The sequence below is a fragment of the Cotesia glomerata genome, linkage group LG3, assembly GCF_020080835.1.
Source record: "Cotesia glomerata isolate CgM1 linkage group LG3, MPM_Cglom_v2.3, whole genome shotgun sequence".
NCBI classification, from domain to species: domain Eukaryota; kingdom Metazoa; phylum Arthropoda; class Insecta; order Hymenoptera; family Braconidae; genus Cotesia; species Cotesia glomerata.
Genome location: NC_058160.1, coordinates 851,791 through 871,685, shown reverse-complemented (window position 1 = coordinate 871,685; position 19,895 = coordinate 851,791). Strand labels below are relative to the sequence as shown.

The following is a 19,895-nucleotide window of genomic DNA, read 5'->3' as shown; positions in this document are numbered from 1 at the left end:
AGCAAGTTTGATGATCTAAATCATTTTTGTACATCAGGCACTGTCCCACAAAATATCATCGGTATTATCAAAGTTTAATTTTCAGCCATGGTCATAGTTTATAAATTTTTTTGTCATTATCTAGTTAAAAAAAAATTAAGAAATCTTTTTTTTTACTTTTATAATCTTAGACACAGATGATCCTGACGATAGAGATGGCATTGGAGTAATACTCTGGTGAATTTATTTTTCCTTAATTTTTTATTAGTTTTCTCACTTAAATAAATATTTGTTGACATAAATCAAGTTGTGGAGTGATATTCTATTACCTTTGCAATTTTTTTTCTTACTCTGACCCATAATTGATGATAAACCGAAAAAACAGAGTACGCCCTTATGGTTTTAGAAAAATGTTTTATTACAACCATAAGGGCGTATCACAAAAAAAATTTTTTTTTCCGTTTTTTCCATAGATGTTAATATTTTCAACATTTTTACATTAATTGGAGCAAAAAAAAAATTTTTATACGCCCTTATGGTTCTAGTAACACGATGTATCTATATCTAGTTTCAAGAGTTCAAGTTTTGAAGGAAAAAAGTTTCTTGAATCAAGATTGTTTTTATATCAGTGTAGCTAAGCATCATTACCCGGCAATTTGATTAATTTTTTGCCAATAAACTTAAAATCTCTCCTTTTTCCCCTTCAATACTCCAATAATTCAAAAAAATTCATTTAAACTCATTGAATCCCAGCGTAATTATCAAACAAAAGCCCAAAGGCCCAACAAAAGAACTCAAAGACTGAATGAAAAAAGTGAAAAAAAGCCAAGAAACTGAATAATATTTTTTATATGAGTGCCTTTGTCCTCTTTGTCTTTTGAGCATCAATTGGAATTCTTTAAGAAGAGCAAGTCAGTTGATAATAACGGCGTCTGGATCAGACCAGAGCCAGAAAGTTGAAGCTAAGCCAGATAGAGTCAGAGATGCTGTGTGCACGTCGTTATCAAACGAAAGAGCAAATGTTAAGGGTAATGTTACTGCTCGGTACAGTATAAGTACTGTACGATGGAAAGGAAGCAAATTGTTCCATACATTGACAAGTACAAACGCAAGACTGAGATAGAGTTCAAAATCTTTTGACTTATTCCTTTCCATTCACTCTACCTCTACTTGAGCAATTTACGCTATATATATATATAGCAGCAGTATATATATATATATATATATATATATATATATACATATGTTTCTTTATCGACGCTTGCGCACACTGTACAGTGTTTGTACTCTCGCGATCGCAGGTACGCGGCAGAAAACATACACAAACCGATGTCATGTAGCCTTAGGCACTGCTCGCTGTTACTTTAGTTTAGTATCGCGCCGGACGTTGGTCAAACTCTTTGTACTTGTGCGCTTAATGAATGTTACTCAAATATTAATTTTTGTTACTAATAAAAATTAAATAATTAATTAATTAATTAATTTTACTGAGAATTTCAAGCGGGTTGCTGGGAAAAATTTGTGCTCCAAAATATTAATTTTGAAATTATTTTTACGGTGATATTCACCTGCCTCTAAACAGGTTAAATTCCAGGTAACAGGACAAGCGTCGCCATGGGTTACGTCCGCTGTGCCGTGGAAATTTTTTAGTGTTTACTGTTTTTTATTTTTGGTTTGTTTGTGATTTTTGGTGGGTGAGTTTTTAAGCGTCAAAGTTTACAGGATTATGCGGGGGATGTTTGCAATTAAGGGCTGCTCGTGGTAAGATTTAGATTTTTTATTTTAATTTTTGAATTTTTCCCCCCAAAAAAAATATATGTCGAGATAATGAAAATAAAGTTAGCTGACATCTAAAAATTTGGATTATTTTTTTAATTAAAGAATTATTAGAAAAAAAATTTTTTCATTTGTTAAAAACTTCAAGAACTATAAGTGCAATTTTTTAAAAATATTTTTTAGTTATAATTTAATAAATTAAGCAAAATAAAAAAATCGAAAATGTCAGCTAACTTTATTAATATGTCGAGATATATAAAAAATATATTTTAAATATATTAAAAATCTATAAAAAATATGTATAGTAAATATATTTTTAATAACTAATTTTTGACCGGTTTTTATATATATTTTAGATATATTTAAGATATATTTTAAAATACATAAAAAATACATAGCTAAAAATATAAAAAAAAATATATCTTTAATATATCTAAAATAAATATGAAAATTGACCAAAATTTAGTTATTAGAAATATATTTACTATATATAATTTATATAGATTTTTAATATATTTAAAATATATTTTAACATATATTTTTTTTTTTCATGGGGGTTATTTAAATTTGTTTTTTTAATTTTAGATTTTTTTCAATGATATTTAAAAAGAGTTAATTAAATAGGTGGGTGTGGGTGTGAGGAAGTTTATTTTGACCTTTTTTAATGGTTGACATGTCAAAGGATTTTAATACACGCTTGTACCTACTTGGCTCTTTAAATTTAAATCTACTCCAATTTAAAGTTTGTTTGGATAGGTTTAATATTTTTTTTTAATGAGTATTTTTATGAAAAAAATTATTTAGTTTTTTTTATCTAAATTATTGGTCATTTTACTGAAATTTTATTTTTTTTAAATCGAAGGTTTAAAAAATAAAAGTCAAGAGGGTTCATTTTGTTTTAAATTAATATTCAGGCGACCTTTGAGGGCAAAAATATTTTTTATTTTTAAATTTATAATTTATTTTTATTTATTAATAGTTATTTATTTAATTAATTAATATTTATTAATTTTATAATTAATTAATAGTTTATTTAAAAAAATTTTTTTTACGGAAAAATTAAAATGTTATTTTTATAAATAATTATCGATGAATTTTGTTTTTCTTGAAAAAAAATATGAAATTGTAATTTTTATAAGTAATTAATTAATTATAAATTGTTAATGGAGCCATTTTAATCGTCAAAATTAAAAAAAAAACAATTGCATATATTTTTGCTTAAAAATAAGTTAAAAAATCTTTTTTTTTAAAAAGTAATTGATACTTTGACGGGTAAAAAATTCATGATTTTTTTTTATTTAAAATAATTGATGATAAGTAAAATATCTGAGAATTTAAAATTAAAGTATTTTAAAGAATTAATTTAATTTACAAAAGATAAAATAAATAGTGAGGAATGTAAAGCTTCATTGAAGGCCAAACGATTATGAAGAATTTTTTTAATATACCAACACGTATGGTAATTATGTATTAATCGTAGATATGATAGCTTGGTAATGCAATCGATAGACAAAAAAACACTTATTATTTTAAATGAAATCTAAACATTGAATTGTTCGCGCACGTTTGTACATTCCTGTTCATATTGTATTTATATTCGTGTATTTTCTGATATTGAATTAACGTTTTTATCTCGAGAATTATAAAAATATTCCGTGTTTGTATTTTTGTGAGTTATCGGGTCTTTTGATACGTTAATTGCTCCAATTACCGAGTTAATTTGATTGCCCTGAAGAAACAAAATAAATTATAAATAAATTTAAAAATTGTTTTTGTATTAAATTTATTAAGTAACAGCAATCTTTTCCGATGTTTAATCAACCATCATTTTATTTTTTTATTTTATAATAACATTAATAATAATGATAATAAAATCTTTAATAAATGCACACGGAAATTATGAAATTTAATTAAATACTATTATTTATTTATTGACTAAATAATACATTATAATTTTTTATTATAAAAGATAAATTATTTTCATCAATTTCTTTTGACAAAAAAAATTTATTTTTGCTTAATTACACAAAATATATATCTTATTGCCAAAGAAAATTTTCCAATAAATTTTTTTTCAGTATATTAATTTTAAATTATAAAAAAAATCTACGTAATTTTGATTTCCTTAACAAAATAATTAAAAATTTATAATATGTCTGAGCACATTAGAAACTTTAATAAAAAATCAAGTGATTCCTCCTTTCTCTTTATTCAGTAATAAATTACTCAATAACTACTTACTATAATTACTATATATATATATATTTATCGACGGAAAAAATAATATAAAATTTAAAAAAAAATAGCAAAATAATCAAGTCTAAAGCTGAAGCATATATTTAATCAATATAAAATAAAAAGGACTTTCATAAATTTTCACCAATAATTCAAGTTTGAAATCGCGGCATTAATGACAACGTATCTAGTGATTTATAATAGAAATTATAATTACGCGCATTAATATCCATATAATCGCTAATATTCCGCTGGAACTTTAAATGGAATAATTAATTAAATCGTATTTGATGTTAAATAATATTAATTAAATTATTTTAGCAAATAGAAGGTGAAATTGATAATATATTCGAATACGCTATTGTTAGTATTATGTTTTGTGTAACAAGAAGAGAGCGCAAATTCTAGGGCACGCGGCAATGGAATTTGATTATAAACTTACCAAGGGGAATATCACTTCACATGCTACCACATAAGTACTCTATGCATGACCATACATGTGTATGAATATGTACGTGCATTTGAATTTATATACTACTCTCATTTGGTTGTTGAATCCTAGAGATTCATTGCAATGATATAATTTTATGCTGTTTCTCAGACCGCAATTTATGCATGTACATTATTTTATATGCATGTGGTCAGAAGAATTATTTTCCACTTAAGTACTTGGGGCTTTTAGGAATTTTTTATTTAAAAAAAAAAAATTATTTTTGTAGATTTAATGTTAAATTTATTTAAATTTTTATTTGTCATAAAAAATAATAAAATTACTTTTACAAGAATTGTCAGTAAAGAATAAATATAAAGAATAAAGAGGATACGGGATATTAAAAATAAACTCTATAAACATAATATAGTAAATGAGCGTTTCAAACTAAATTAAAAAAATTCTTTCCAGATAGACGGAACGGAAAAATTTGCACCGTGTTAAATTAATGTTATATTAAATATAATAGTGTAATGACTCAAAAAGAAAAAAAATAGTTAAGAATATTTTATTTTCCTTACAATCAATAGTGTGTATAATTTTAGAAGCCGGTATCTATTTTTTAGTGAACTGTCGGTAAAAAATATTCAATTATATGTGCATGTATAATTTTTGATATGTTTATCAGAGTAATTAGTTATGAATGAATATTTATTTGTCCTCTCTAACAGCAAAATATTGTTCTATAAATTGAAAAAAAATTCCCTTAAAATTTATGATAGAATATAGTGTTGAAAATCTCCGACAGAAGGCGCTTGGTCGCTATATTGTCTCCTTACAAGAGAGTTGAGTGCGAAACATATAAAATAGAAACGATTTTTTGACTCTTCCAATTGTCAGTGAGTTTTTGTATTTTTAATTTTCCCCGCTCATGATATAAATCGATTGTAAATATTTTATAAGCAAGCCAACTGTGATATGTAGGGTAGAAGTACCGTTTTTCGCCAGTTTGAATTAATTTTAACATTTGAATTAATTTATAAAAAATTATAATATTATAACCATATTTTTGTTGAGTTTTAAAAAATTTATATTAAAACAAATTGATTTTGTAATGGTTTATTAATATAAATTCTTTTCTATCATTTATTTGAATAATAAATAGCCAAAAACGGTACATTGGCCACAAACGGTACTTCTACCCTATTTTTATTTTTTACTAGACTAGAAAATCAAACGCGCTTCTGTCAGAATATTTATTATCTACAATTTAATCAATCAATATTTTTACAAATTTTACTCATTAATACTTAACCGTTGCCATAGTAACCATTGCTACGGTAACCGTTGTCATAGTAACCATTGCTACGGTAACCGTTGTCATAGTAACCGTTGCCATAGTAACATTTTTCATGTTAACCGTTGCTGTAATAACCGTTGCCATAGTTACCGTTGCTATAGTAACGGTTTCTATGGTAACTGTTATCATAGTAACTGTTGCTATGGTAACCGTTGCTATGGGAACCGTTGCCAAAGTGGTCACTATAGCAACGAAAAGTGACAACAATGAAAACGTCACATCAACTTTTTAATAAAGGATAGCAGTTCTATGAACGGGTACTAGTATTAAAGTATGTTTGTGATACATTGTTATATGTAAAATGTAACATTTAAAATTATATTAATAAATCTATATGAAACTGAAACTTGACTCTTCTAACAAATTTCATAAGGTTTTTCAAATTTTTTCCTTAAAATACAAAAGCAAAACACACAAAAACACAAAAGTAATAAATAGATAAATATAGTTTGGTTAAATTTTTTAAAATAGATACAAAAATAAACAATGTAAAATTAAAAGATGAATAAAGTATATTTTCAAAGTCAAAGTCAAAGGCTCTTCTAAGGAGCTTATCTTTTAAATTTTTAATTCTTCTGATCGAAATATTAATTTTGATACAGCGCTCAGAATTTGAAGCTGTATATTTGAGTCACTAAAAAAGTTAGAATTGTTCAGTTTCAATAGATATAGACGTATACATGAAGATAGTAATAAAAAATAACAATAATAATAATAAGTTTATTTAACTAAATAGATAAACGAGGCTCTAGACTACTTTAGTGAGCATAAAGAAACGTCTGGTCACGCTAGAATCGAAACCGTGTGTGGATTTTACGAGTATCATTATTATTATCATAATTATAATATATGATGTGGTACTTTGTGTCTATACATGTATATTTTATATTATAGCGGTTAAGTTTAAGACGTTGGAAAGTTTTGTAAGAAGAAAACGTACACAAAGGAACAAACAGGCTTGTAAATAGTGTATTGGGTGTCTGTGTGGTGTCTGATGACTCATCTATCGTCCTAGTCTTTCTCCAGCTCGGTTTTATCCAATAAGTCATGCTCAGCATACATATATATATATAATTTTATTTTTATCCTATCGATCATTTATTTATTTATTTATTTTTACCAATGATTGATGACATTTTGGTGTGAAAAATAATTGCGGATAAGAATAAAAACAAATTTAATAAAGAGCATAAATTACAGGATATCCGCAGGAAGGTTCTTTTGAGTTTTATTCACACGCAAACACGGAAAGTGAGAAAGTTTTGATGTTTTTTTTTTTTATACAATTAACTTTTAACAATAAACATTTAAAAGATTGTTTAGTAATTTTTTTTATTGCGATAAAAATATGTTTTTATAAATTGCAAGATGAGAATTGAAACTAACATCGTATTAGAATCGCTTGGCTGATAGTTAATGTTAATGTTAATGTCTTTTAATCACACATGCATCAGAACATATCATGAGGTTGTGAAATAAAATAATAATTGAGTAATAGTGACGGAAAGCCTGCTGATTTTTAAGGATAAAATAAAACTTACAAAAGTGTTTTGTTCCGAGAATTAATTTTAAATGTTATAATTTAATTTGAATTGCTGAAATCCCGAAAAAATTTATATTCATCGTGGAATCGATAGCTAAATTTTATATGCTGTCCCCGGGCGATTTTTGTGGGATACCGCTTGTAAATAAACAGAGCGCTTGTCTCTTGCAAAGACTATCAAAGAATTAATATTCTATTTTTCTTTGTTTGTAAACACTGGAATGGTTGAATAATAATTGAAAAATTTTAGAATTTTTTCATTTTTTAATTAGAAAATAAATAATTGTTTGAAACCTTACAAATTTATAATATAAGTAATTAAATGCATAATTCACATGCTGTTGAAATTTGGAGACAATTTACCACGTCTAACCGAAGATAATTGCAATTGAAAATGACATTTTTACACAGGCGGTATGGGAAAAGAGAGAGAAAACCGCGAAGTTTTATTATTTTTGTATTGAAGAAATTTTAAGAATTTCACGAAAAACTAATATTACTTAGATTAATACATGTATAATTACCCTAAAAAATTCTGGAATTCCCTACCACATAGTTCTTGAGAAATCATTGATAAACTAGTAAAGTAAACAAATAAAGTCATACGTGGAAGTAAGTGAGCAATAGCCCGTAAAAGAGGCAACACTAGCGAATTAAAAAGACAGCAATAGCATAAACTATAGGTTGGGAAAGAACTACCTTAAATGAAAAAATTTTCTGTGGATTTGATCGTGAGTTTTAATTTAAAGCTTAAAACTCATTTATATTAAGTTTGGCACGGTAAAAACTTTTCATAACTGCCATGAATCTCAGTTAAATTATTTAACATTACGCGGCCATGAAATTCCAGATTTCGCGGGCGTAGAATGGAAAGATTAATTTAATTACGATAGGAAGTTTGATGCCGATGGTTGATGGTTTAGGTGCTCCAATATAATACATGGATTGTACGTAAATTATCAGATGATTTGTCAGCGTAAAAAAGAAACGATATAACGAATAAATGAGGGAGAATAAAGAAGTTCTATTTAAGGAGGTACTGTGCAAAATCACTTTTCTTACAATATTCTTCAATTTTTGAATACCCGTACTTCTAAGTGTCCTCTATACGAATAAATTTTTTTATTAGTCCTTGCGGTGCTGGTTTTCGAAATATTAGCAATTAAAAATCGTACATCTAACATGTATTTCCTATCCTGACCATAGTTAGAGTGAAAATTTTATTGAATAACAACCATACTTTTCTTGGAATTTTTTTGAAAAACTGAGAATATTTAATTGAAGTTATAACAAGTATTTTTTATCAAAAATAACATAAACGAGCGGTATTGATTTTTTTATAAAAAATGTTTGAAGTTAGCGACTTTGGATATTTTACGAGAGTGGAAGTAAGTGAGCGATAGTCTGTAAAGAGAGGTAGCACTAGTGCGTGAGAAAGAAACCAAATACCCATAACCTATTGGTGTCTTTATTTGCCTTAGTACCTCCTTAAACTCGATAGTGAAGGGCATTTTAATTTTCCCGCTTGAGGTGTGCAATTTAAAAATCCTAAATCCAACAAACATACTGTTTATCGAATGATTGTCCTATTGTTGAAGATCAGAACAAGATAAAATTAAAAGACAAATAAATTTCATCAATATTAAATCACGAACAATAAACATGTATAAAAATAAAACAAAGAAAATCTATAATTCAAACTCGGAGATCGATGTCACGTAGGTACAACTTTACTGATTCTACGTGCTCGGAACTTTTAATTACCGATGCTCTACGCAAAAATATGCTCCTCCCAAGTTATTGTTATAAAAATAATAATAATAATTAATAAAGAATCATGTGCACTGTGCGAGGAGGAAGAGCAGCAGACCATTAAATACTAGATCAGTATAAATATTCATCAAACATCATAAATAAAATATCATTTTGAAGAATTAAGTGGATTACAAAATATTTTGCTCAAATTATGAATTATTTATTTTTTTTTATAATTATAACAATTGTTTCGAGATCGAAAGTCGAAGGAATTAAGTCTGAAAGTTATGAAAAATTTTTTTTGAATCAAGTAATTTTTTTTTTAAGTATAAAAAAAATTCTTTAAGCAAATAATTTATATTCTTGATTTTTGAACTATATTTTCTTAATTAAAGTCATTAATTTTTCAAATTAATTCAAACTAAATATCTCAAATCAAGAATAAAGTTATCTGGAATAAATTTTTTTTTAAATATTTATTTTCAGCACTGATAGAAGGATTTGTTTATATTTAAAAAGCTTTATTAACTGTTAATAAATGATTTTTTAACATCATAGGATTTAACAAATATTTATTAACAGTTAATAAGTAATTTATTAAGTAAAATTTATTCATGGTTAATGAATATTTGTTAACTGTTAACAAATATTTATTTAAAATAAAAAATCAAAAATAGCTATTTTCTTTTGAAACTTTTTGTAACCCTATAGCTGGAATACATGATAATAATTAAATTGACTAAATAAATTGACGTTTTTAATATTTAAAAATATAAAAGATAATTATGAGCTGTAATAGAATTTGGAGTTTTACAATAAACGTTATTATAATGTAATGTAATTAATGCAAATATTTTATAAAGACGATTTTTGTTTATAAACAATCTTCATATCATGACATTGCAAGCGAAACAAATTCACTCAGCAAAATATTTATTAACTGTTAATAAATATTTGTTAACTATTAATCAATACTTATTAACGGATAATAAATTTACTTTCCTCCCAAATAAATATTCATTTAATGTTAAGAAATATTTATTAAAATTGAATAAATTAAATAATTGTCTTCAAATAAATTAAATTATTAATAGTTAGTAAATCCTTCTACACAAATATAAGTAATGCTGTGAAACGGGAAAGAATAGGAGTTACGGTAATTATTACGTGAAGCGTTCCACATTCACGTAACAGGATATTGGTAGGAAAGGATTGAGAAAGGAATGTGGAGAGGATCATCTTAATGTGTGTTTATAGAATATGCGAGAAAAAATTATTAGATAGCTCGGACTGGGATTCGAACCCAGAATCTTCCGAAGACATGTCGGCTACTCTACCACTTGAGCTATTCGGTCTATACTAAATTTCCTTTCGCTTAGTCTATATACATTAAGCCACACCGTCCATCTTACGGCAAGCATTTTTACAAATATAAATAATGCTGTGAAGAAGGAAAGAATAGGAGTTACGGTAATTATTACGTGAAGCGTTCCACATTCACGTAACAGGATATTGGTAGGAAAGGATTGAGAAAGGAATGTGGAGAGGATCATCTTAATGTGTGTTTATAGAATATGCGAGAAAAAATTATTAGATAGCTCGGACTGGGATTCGAACCCAGAATCTTCCGAAGACATGTCGGCTACTCTACCATTTCCTTTCGCTTATTCTATATACATTAAGCCACACCGTCCGTCTATATTCACAAATATAGGTATACAAATACATGGAGTGATCATATACTGGTACATGATCATCTATTGGGGCTTTTACCTTACCAATAAATCATTTGTTAAATACTACTAAATATTTATTTAGTCGAACTAAATGAGCTTTAATCAATGATTTAGTACCTATTACTAAATATTTGGTAATGAAAGATTTGTTACTAAATCATTTAGTATCTGTTACTAAATCTTATTAAATAAAACTAAATCCTCCTATCAGCGTATCAGTGAGCAATAATAAAATTAACAAATTTATTTGATTTAAAATTTCTAACATTTAAATCTCAGTTGATGACGCGTCAAAAAAATTTTATTACAATGAGACATCATCAGTATCAGCAATAGTGAACTTTACGTGTCGTGGCCATTACACATTTGATGTACGTAAGTAATGGGCAGTACGTAACTCGATGCTACGTAAACGTTTTCTCTTGTTTTGCTTTTTAAACATATGTCACAAACGTGATACTTGGTTTTAGAAAATGACCTGCTACACAATAGGATTAAGTTACATTAGCGTCACAGAGAATTAAAAAAAAAATTGTCTCTTTTTTGTTTACGCATTACGCAACAAAAAATTTATCTGCAATTACTCGGGCTTTAAATTTTTAATTTAAATTTAATAAAAAACATTTTTTGTATTGTTTATTGAGGAAACATTTAATCTGTCCTTGGTCAAAAATTTCATGGCTAAATTCGTTGTTCGTATTATATATTATAATCATTCATTAATACACTTATGTATTACTGAGTCACTCATTTATTATTGTTAAGTGGGCGATCAATTTAAAAATATGTTTTATTTGTTGTATTTTTTTCATGTGTAAAATTCTAATAAAATTCTACAGAGAGAATTTTCGTGATGAAAAAAAATAATTTTTCTTATAAAAGAATGTTGCGTTAATTTAAAAAATTTTGTTATTTGGATAATTTATTTAGAATTTTCATCCGTTTGATGTTCAAGGGGATCGCAAACGAAGTACATTCTGTATACGTACTTGAGTAGTCTGGAGTTGGAATAGTTTGCCTTGAAATTTTATTTCCTCAACATACATTTTACATTTTATTAATATTTTATTCCGGAGATATTAAATTAATATATAACGTTGAGATTTGTATTTATACTGACAAGTTTTGGATTTTTATCTCGAAAAATAAACAAATTTGTGTTTAACTTTACTGTTATGCAAATTATAAATTGCTGGAGTAGAGAAAAAATGAGAAAAGTAAATAGTACTTATGGTACACTAAAAAATTTGCGGAGTGGATGATTTTTAATTGATTTAATTCATTCATAAATAAATTCAATTTTTATTTATTTTACTAACAGAAAAAATTCTGCTGAATGATTTCTTTATTTTTTTTTAATGAATAAAAATAAAAAAATAATTTTTATTCGTTTAAAAATTGTAAAATGCACATTTAAGCAATTTAAAATTAATATAATTCTTTTTTCTTATTTTTATAATTAAATTTTGATAGAATAAATTGAATTTACGGTAAAACATGGAAATATTAATTTTTCAAATGATAAATTCTTTTCTTTTTAAAAATTTACATTTGAAAAATAAAATTCTAGATTATTGTGACGTATAAATTTTGTTTTTAAAAATTAAATAAATTTTTTCGCGTATTTAATAAAATATCAATAAAATATTTTCAAAGGTAATTTAATGTACTTAAAAGTTCCTCTCGTACGATTAAAAGAAAATTATAGGGTGTATATTGCCTTAGGGCTCCAATATACCTCTACTTCTCTTTACTCTAATAATAATAATAATATTATTAAGGACTAAAATGACAAAACCGATAACATATTTTCCAAGCGGATGTTGATGGGGAGCAATAATGTAATAAATAAAACCACTTAAAAAATTTTCCCGTATAGTAACGATCGATACTTTTAAAAAACATGAAACTAGTTAAAGTAATTAGTAAATTTAATTTCAATGCAAAGAAGAATCGATAGTTACTCAGGCTCAGTTGTAAATCGTGAAAATAAATTTCATTTGTTTTATTTTTCCAATAAAATTAATACCAATCCGCTTAAGTTCGCTAATCCGTTTTAATTTGTAACTGTTCGTTAGTTCAAAACTTTCATTACTTGAATTCTATTTGGTTTAATGCGACTACGAGCATATTTATGGGCCAATGAATTAAGAAATTGAATTCACTAAAATTGAATCCTTATTTAATTTCCCTTTTTTATTTTATTTTGGTATCGGTAGATATTTTTTAATTAAATTTCTTACACCCAGAATTTTATGACATTTGTTCTTTTTTTTATCAATATAAAACTCCTGCGCAATTTATGAAAGGTCGGCCAGTAAACTTTTGCGAAAATAGCTTTATGTAAATATTTGAGGATAAAGGATAATAAATTTAGATTTTAAATAAAATTGAAAGCTTAAATTTTTGTTCATAACCGAATTGAAAAAAAAAAAAAAAAATTCAAATTTCATTTTATTAGTAGCATTTTTTGTAAAATTCTCTTCTGTTATTAAGGTAATTACACTGATAGAAGGATTTCTTAACATTTAAGAAGATTTCTTTGTATTTAAGAAATCTTTCTTAAATACTAAGAAATATATATATTTTTAAATACTACGAAATATTTCTTAAATATTAAGAAATATTTTTTAAATACTAAAAAATGATGTTTAAAAAATGATTTCTTAAATACAAAGAAATCTTCTTAAATACTAAGAAATCCTTCTATCAATGTACCGTAGAAATAATTATTTTTATAAAAAAAGCAATAAATTTCTGCTTAGAATCTAAAAAATAAATTTTTACGTAAAAATAAAATATTTAAAGAAAATTATCAAATGTAAAAGAGACCACTGTAAAAAAATTCTAGAATCTCCTGAATAATTTATAAATAATTTGAATTTAAATTAAACGCAAAGCAGCATAGAAATTTCTTAAATAACCGAGAAACATAGTTGCATTTTTACATAGCACTTTGAAGTTTAATTAAATGAATATTCCTCACTGATAGAAGGATTTATTTGTATTAAAAAAATATTTGTTAATAGTTAACAAATCATTTATTAGAGACCATTTTTTAGTATCAAACAAATATTTCTTAGTATTTAAAATGATTTGTTTGTATTTAATAAATCAGATATTCATTTATTAAATATTAATAAATCTTTTTAAATACTAAGAAATATTTGTTAAGGACTAAAAAGTGGTCTCTAATAAATGATTTGTTAAATATTAACAAATATTTTTAACTATAAACAAATCCTTCTATCAGTGCTTTTAAATAAAATTCATACCAACTCCAGCTTGTGCGACGACCCCAGATAGCCGTAGGAATAACATAACACCCCAAATATTCAGAAGACATCTCATTAATACGCCTTGTATCCATCCGAATTTTATACCTATTTCAGGTTCTTTTACGTGAGTAAACGACAGTGTGCTTGTTGCAGGACCCTTTAAAAATAATAATAAGGTAGTTGGGTCATAAGAGCAAAATTACAAGAAACCTTCCAAATTTATGATATAAGTAACTAAATGCATAATGCACATGCTGTTAAAATTTGAAGATTTACCACTTCTAACTAAAGATAATTGCAATTGAAAATGACATTTTTACACAGGCGGTATGGGAAAAGAGAGAGAAAACCGCGACGAAGTTTTATTATTTTTGTATTGAAGAAATTTTAAGAATTTCACGAAAAACTAACATTACTTAGATTAATACATGCATAATTACCCTAAAAAATTCTGGAATTCCCTACCACATAGTTCTTGAGAAATCATTGATAATCTAGGAAAGTAAACAAATAAAGTCATACGTGGAAGTAAGTGAGCAATAGCCCGTAAGAGAGGCGACACTAGCGAATTAAAAAGACAGCAGTAGCATAAACTATAGGTTGGGAAAGAACTACCTTAAAATAGTACTTTTCTCGTGTTTCTTATACCTCCGGAAACTATCATCGAAGTTACCGTTTTTCATAGCAGGATAAAAGGAAGAATAATTTTTTTATAAAATCAAAAATAAAAAAAATTATATGTAGAGTATATTTATCGTTTATAATTATGCAACATCTATGAGTGATGTACAAACCTTGGTAGTACTAACTTTGAACATTGTACGTCGTAATAAATAACATGCGGAAATCTTCTGAGACTAGTCATTATAACTCAATTTATTTGAATAATATTTCATCAAGTATTTTTTATATTTTCTCATCTCATTATTTATTTTTTAATAAATTTATTATTTATTTATTGCACAACTCACGATGCAAACGTCGAAGAGTGCTTTATAATCGAAAAATTTGTTTTGCCTCGATTTTGTAACTATTTATTATTATTATTATTTAATAATTTTTATTTTTTATTAAAATTTTTGTATTTTTTTAAATTAAAATAAAATTAATATAAACCTGAAAAAAAAATTTATTATTATTATTATTTAATAATTTTTATTTTTTATGAAAATTTTGGCATTTTTAATAAAATTTTGTATTTATTTTTAATTAAAATAAAACTAATATAAAGCTAAAAAAAAAAATTTTATTTATTATTATTATTAATATTTTTTTTTTTTGTCGATCTTCATTTAAAAATTATAATTTTTTTTTTTAATTAAAAGATAAAAATTTTAATACAAAACTGAAATTTTGAAGAAAAATATTTAAACCAAATTATTTTTTTTGTACACTAAGTTTTTTTCTTATAAATTGAAGAGTCACGTAATACAATATATATAACAGATTACAGCCATATATATTTATTTATTATATTGAAGTCTAAAGGAAAAGTCATAAGATATATGAGATGTATTAAGTTGTGATGCAATAATTCGTGTAAATGTCAGGTCAAGAGATTGGAAGAAAATAGAGAGGATTATGTTCACCTCATCCTTTTATAAAGGTATATAGTAAAGCTATATATTATGAGTATAGTACGATCGTATTCGAATGCAACTATAGGTATATAGCATACATTGTGTTAGATAATTTTTTTTATACATATATATAAAAATAAGATCACGACACACAGATCTATATCTCTATCTTCAGTTATGTCATTATTTTTTTACACTAAAGGAAAAACAGATATTAAATAAAAATAAAAAATCACTCTTGACAATTGAAATTTTATTTCTCTCCCTTGTTTTAAAATCTGACGCTTATCCAGAAACGCTTTCGTTTCAGGAAAAAATAAATTACTATAACGTGAAAACCCAATCAATTTGTACAAACGCCAGCATTTTTATTTACTTCTTTTGTCTTACAAATGAATTTACAATTTTTTATTTCCAACTATTTAAAATAACAAATTACATTTAATTATAAATACAACGAATAGTCTGCTGCGATAATTAAAAATTAACGTACTTTATTTTATTTGGAGAAAAAAACATTTTTTTTTACTCTAATTAGAAACGATTTACAAAGAAACAATTAATATTACAGTTTTAATTAAAATACTCCAATTATTTTAAATTAAAAGCTTTTGTACCGACAATTTTTTTTAATAATTTATTTAACCACTTACAAATTTTCATTAATAAGCGCTAGTACTTTTTAAAAAAACTCATAGATGACGACAGTTAAATATTTGATAATTACTTACAATGAGATATACATCTAACAATTAAGCACTTAATTTTACTAATTACTGAATGTGTTTTACGGCAATGCATCAGTGTCAATTTAACAACAGTCATTTACTTTTTTACGTTGTCGCGTAATTAACAAATAAATTATCATTTTTTTAATTTTTCTCTACTACAATTATTTTTTATTAAATTACTCGTCACAATAACAAAAAATGCAATAATCCCTCTAAAATAAGAGTTTTAATTTAATTAGTTATTAAATACAAAAAGTATTAAAAAAAAAAAATTTTTAAATATCAAATTTATTACTTTTTTTACTGAAAAAAATTAGCACAAACCAATTTCAGTGCATCATTTAAAAATTAATGAATTTCACCGTCTATATTTTATCAGCGCTTTAATTTTTTAATTATTTAATTACGAAAAAACAAATTAATTTTTTATTATTTATTTTTCACCGAATTATATAATATACATAAATTGTTTTTATACTTATTTGATATATTATTGCTAAAAAAAACTATCGATAATTTTTGATATCAATTATATTATTTAAGAAAATTCTGTAGAATAATTGTAAACTTATTAGTTCAGATTACAAAGAAAGTTCTGAAGATTCGAAAAAATGATAAGAATATTTTTTTGTAGAAAATTAAATTTTCTATAAAAAAAAAGTCTCATTGATTTTTTCAAATTTTTATATTTTAAAGAAAATTTCAATCAAAAAGTTTCAACAGTCGATTTATTAGTGTCATTCTTTAAATTCATTATTCATTATCAAAAAGTCATTATTTTGTTTTCAATATTTTTAAAAGAAAAACTATTTGAATAATAATCAACACAAAATTTTGTTAATTGAATTATATATTTTTCATTCAATCACAAATATCCTTAACTCGGCCACACTGATAGAAGGATTTGTTTATATTTAATAAACTTTATAAACATCATAGGATTTAATAAATATTTATTAACAGTTAATAAGTGATTATTAAGTACAGTTTATTAACTGTTAATAAATATTTGTTAATGGTTAATGAATATTTATTAACAGTTAATAAGTGATTATTAAGTACAGTTTATTAACTGTTAATAAATATTTGTTAATGGTTAATGAATATTTGTTAACTCTTAATAAATATTTATTTAAAATAAAAAGCAAAAATAGCAATTTTCTTTTGACACTTTTTATAACCCTACAGCTAGAATACGTGATAATAATTAAATTCACTAAATAAATTAACGTTTTTAATATTTAAAAATATAAAAGATAATTATGAGCTGTGATAGAATTTGGTATTTTACAATAAACGTTATTATAATGTAATATAATTAATGCAAATAATTTATAAAGATGATTTTTGTTGATAAGCAATCTTCATATCATATGACATTGCAAGCGAAACAAATTCACTCAACAAATTTTTATTAACTGTTAATAAATATTTGTTAACTATTAATAAATACTTATTAACTATTAATAAATGTACTTTCCTCCTAAATAAACATTTATTGAATGTTAAAAAATATTCATTAAAATTTAATAAATTAAATAATTGTCTTCAAATAAATTAAATTATTAATAGTTAATAAATCCTTCTATCAGTGCATTATCCTCGGTAGACTGAAAAAAACTAACTGGGTAATTCAAGAGATAAATTCTTGAAGAAAAAAAATGATTTTCAAAAGCTCCATCTTTTTGATTTAAGTAGAAAAATTTTTGAACTTGATTTTAAAACAATTACCTTAAAAAAATAATTTTTTTTAATAATCAAGTCAATTTTTCTTTCAGTGTATCTTCTGTGAATTTGAGGAAATATACCAACAAAGCCTCATTGACACGTCAATAATTAATTTTTAATTACTAAGTTATAAGTTATGACGATACGATAAGTGGTAACTGGCACATCATGAAAAAAAAAATACTTACCTTATCGAAAGACACACTATCCTTCATTCTTACACTAAGTAACTCGGAAAAGTGTGTACTTAGTATAATTGATTCGTGTACTTCACTACACTTGTATTTCCGGTGATGTCAATAGTATGTTAATGTACACATATGAGCATATAAATATGTGTTGATGAATAAAAATGTGTGTAAAGGTAACAAAACACAGACTACGATTATGACTACCACAAGTGCAGATAAGATATATAATATGTATATTTATATACAGATGTAGGTGTATAATTGATAAAGTCTAGACTCTTAGCAGAAGAGTGCTAATGTTAAGCTTAAAAACATTATTCATTAGTCATTAGTCGTGAACGCTTCTATTCACACAATGGGATATATATTACAGAGAATAGAAAGAAAAAGTGAATTCTATTTTTATTTTCATTATAAATTCTTTTTTACGCTGTGAGAAAATACTCACTATCAAATGTCTCTTGCAAACTTTTGTACGTCTCCATGATCCATAACAGCAATTATTATTTGTGCCTTCTGCACATAACGCAATAAAACATTTTTTATCACCATTATTACGGTTTCAAAGAATTAATTCTTTTTAAGCAAAAGTACTCTAGCTTTATTTGTTTTCTCATAAGAATTTATATTGTTATTGTTGGTACTAATTGGCAGTAATGTTTTTACCCACCAGATGGCAAGTTTTGATTTTTTTGTTCGCTTGTTATGAATTATAAAATTAAAATTAATTACCCGTGTAAAAGTTCACTAAGTATTATCAAAATATTTTTTAACAAAGATTTTTTAGGGTTTAAATTTTTTATAGTAGATTTTAATTTTCCTTATTATATTTTTTATTTTTTTTGATGATTTTATTATGTTGTTAATCATTAAAATGTTCTTAAAAAAATATTTAACATAAAAATGAATATTGATTGTTTTAAATATAAATTATAAAAAAAGCTTTGACAATCGGTTAAAATTTTATCACGACATGAAATTTAACTACTAGAGTACACATTAAACAGTAACTGCTACCATTGATAAGATAAGCAAATTCGTATACTCTATATATGAGTGTATATGTCTCACCTTCGATAATCAGCCTTTTAAAGTAACAGGTTGATTTGTTATTAAGTATCACATTTCAAAATCAATATCAATATCGTTTTATAAAATTATGTAACATTATATACTCATAAATTCTCACTAATCTGTCAATATATATTTATAAATTCATTGTCTTAAATTATGAAGTTTAAATTTATTTTTAAAACGATTCAATGAGCATAAATAGTAATCGTAAAAATTAAGGAGAGAAAAATTTTTTAATTTTTTTATGATTTTTGAAAAGCTTTATTTAAGGGGGTATTCTGGTCTAGAAGCATGAAATTTCAGGTAATTTTTTAAGTGTCGTAAAAAAAAGGCAATCAATATTTTTTCTAGTCATTTTTTTATAAGTTATTTATTAACATTATAAGAATACAGAAAAAAATAAAACAATAAAAAAAGTTGAAAATTCATAAAATTAGGAGCTAAGGAAGTGGGGGGGGGGGGGTCTTAAAAAATTGGCACGTGACCATATCCACGGTTC

The 19,895-nt window shown here is 24.8% G+C and overlaps 1 protein-coding gene across 1 annotated transcript in view; it reads left to right on the top strand.

Annotated features, from left to right (window-relative positions):
* Positions 1-1,340: 1,340 nt before the first annotated feature.
* The window catches only part of LOC123260333, a 43,908-nt gene continuing 25,353 nt past the window's right edge, over positions 1,341-19,895 (top strand). Inside the window, exon 1 of the mRNA XM_044721363.1 lies at positions 1,341-1,740. The gene's annotated coding sequence lies outside the window, so the exon portion shown is untranslated. The remainder of the gene's footprint in view (positions 1,741-19,895) is intronic.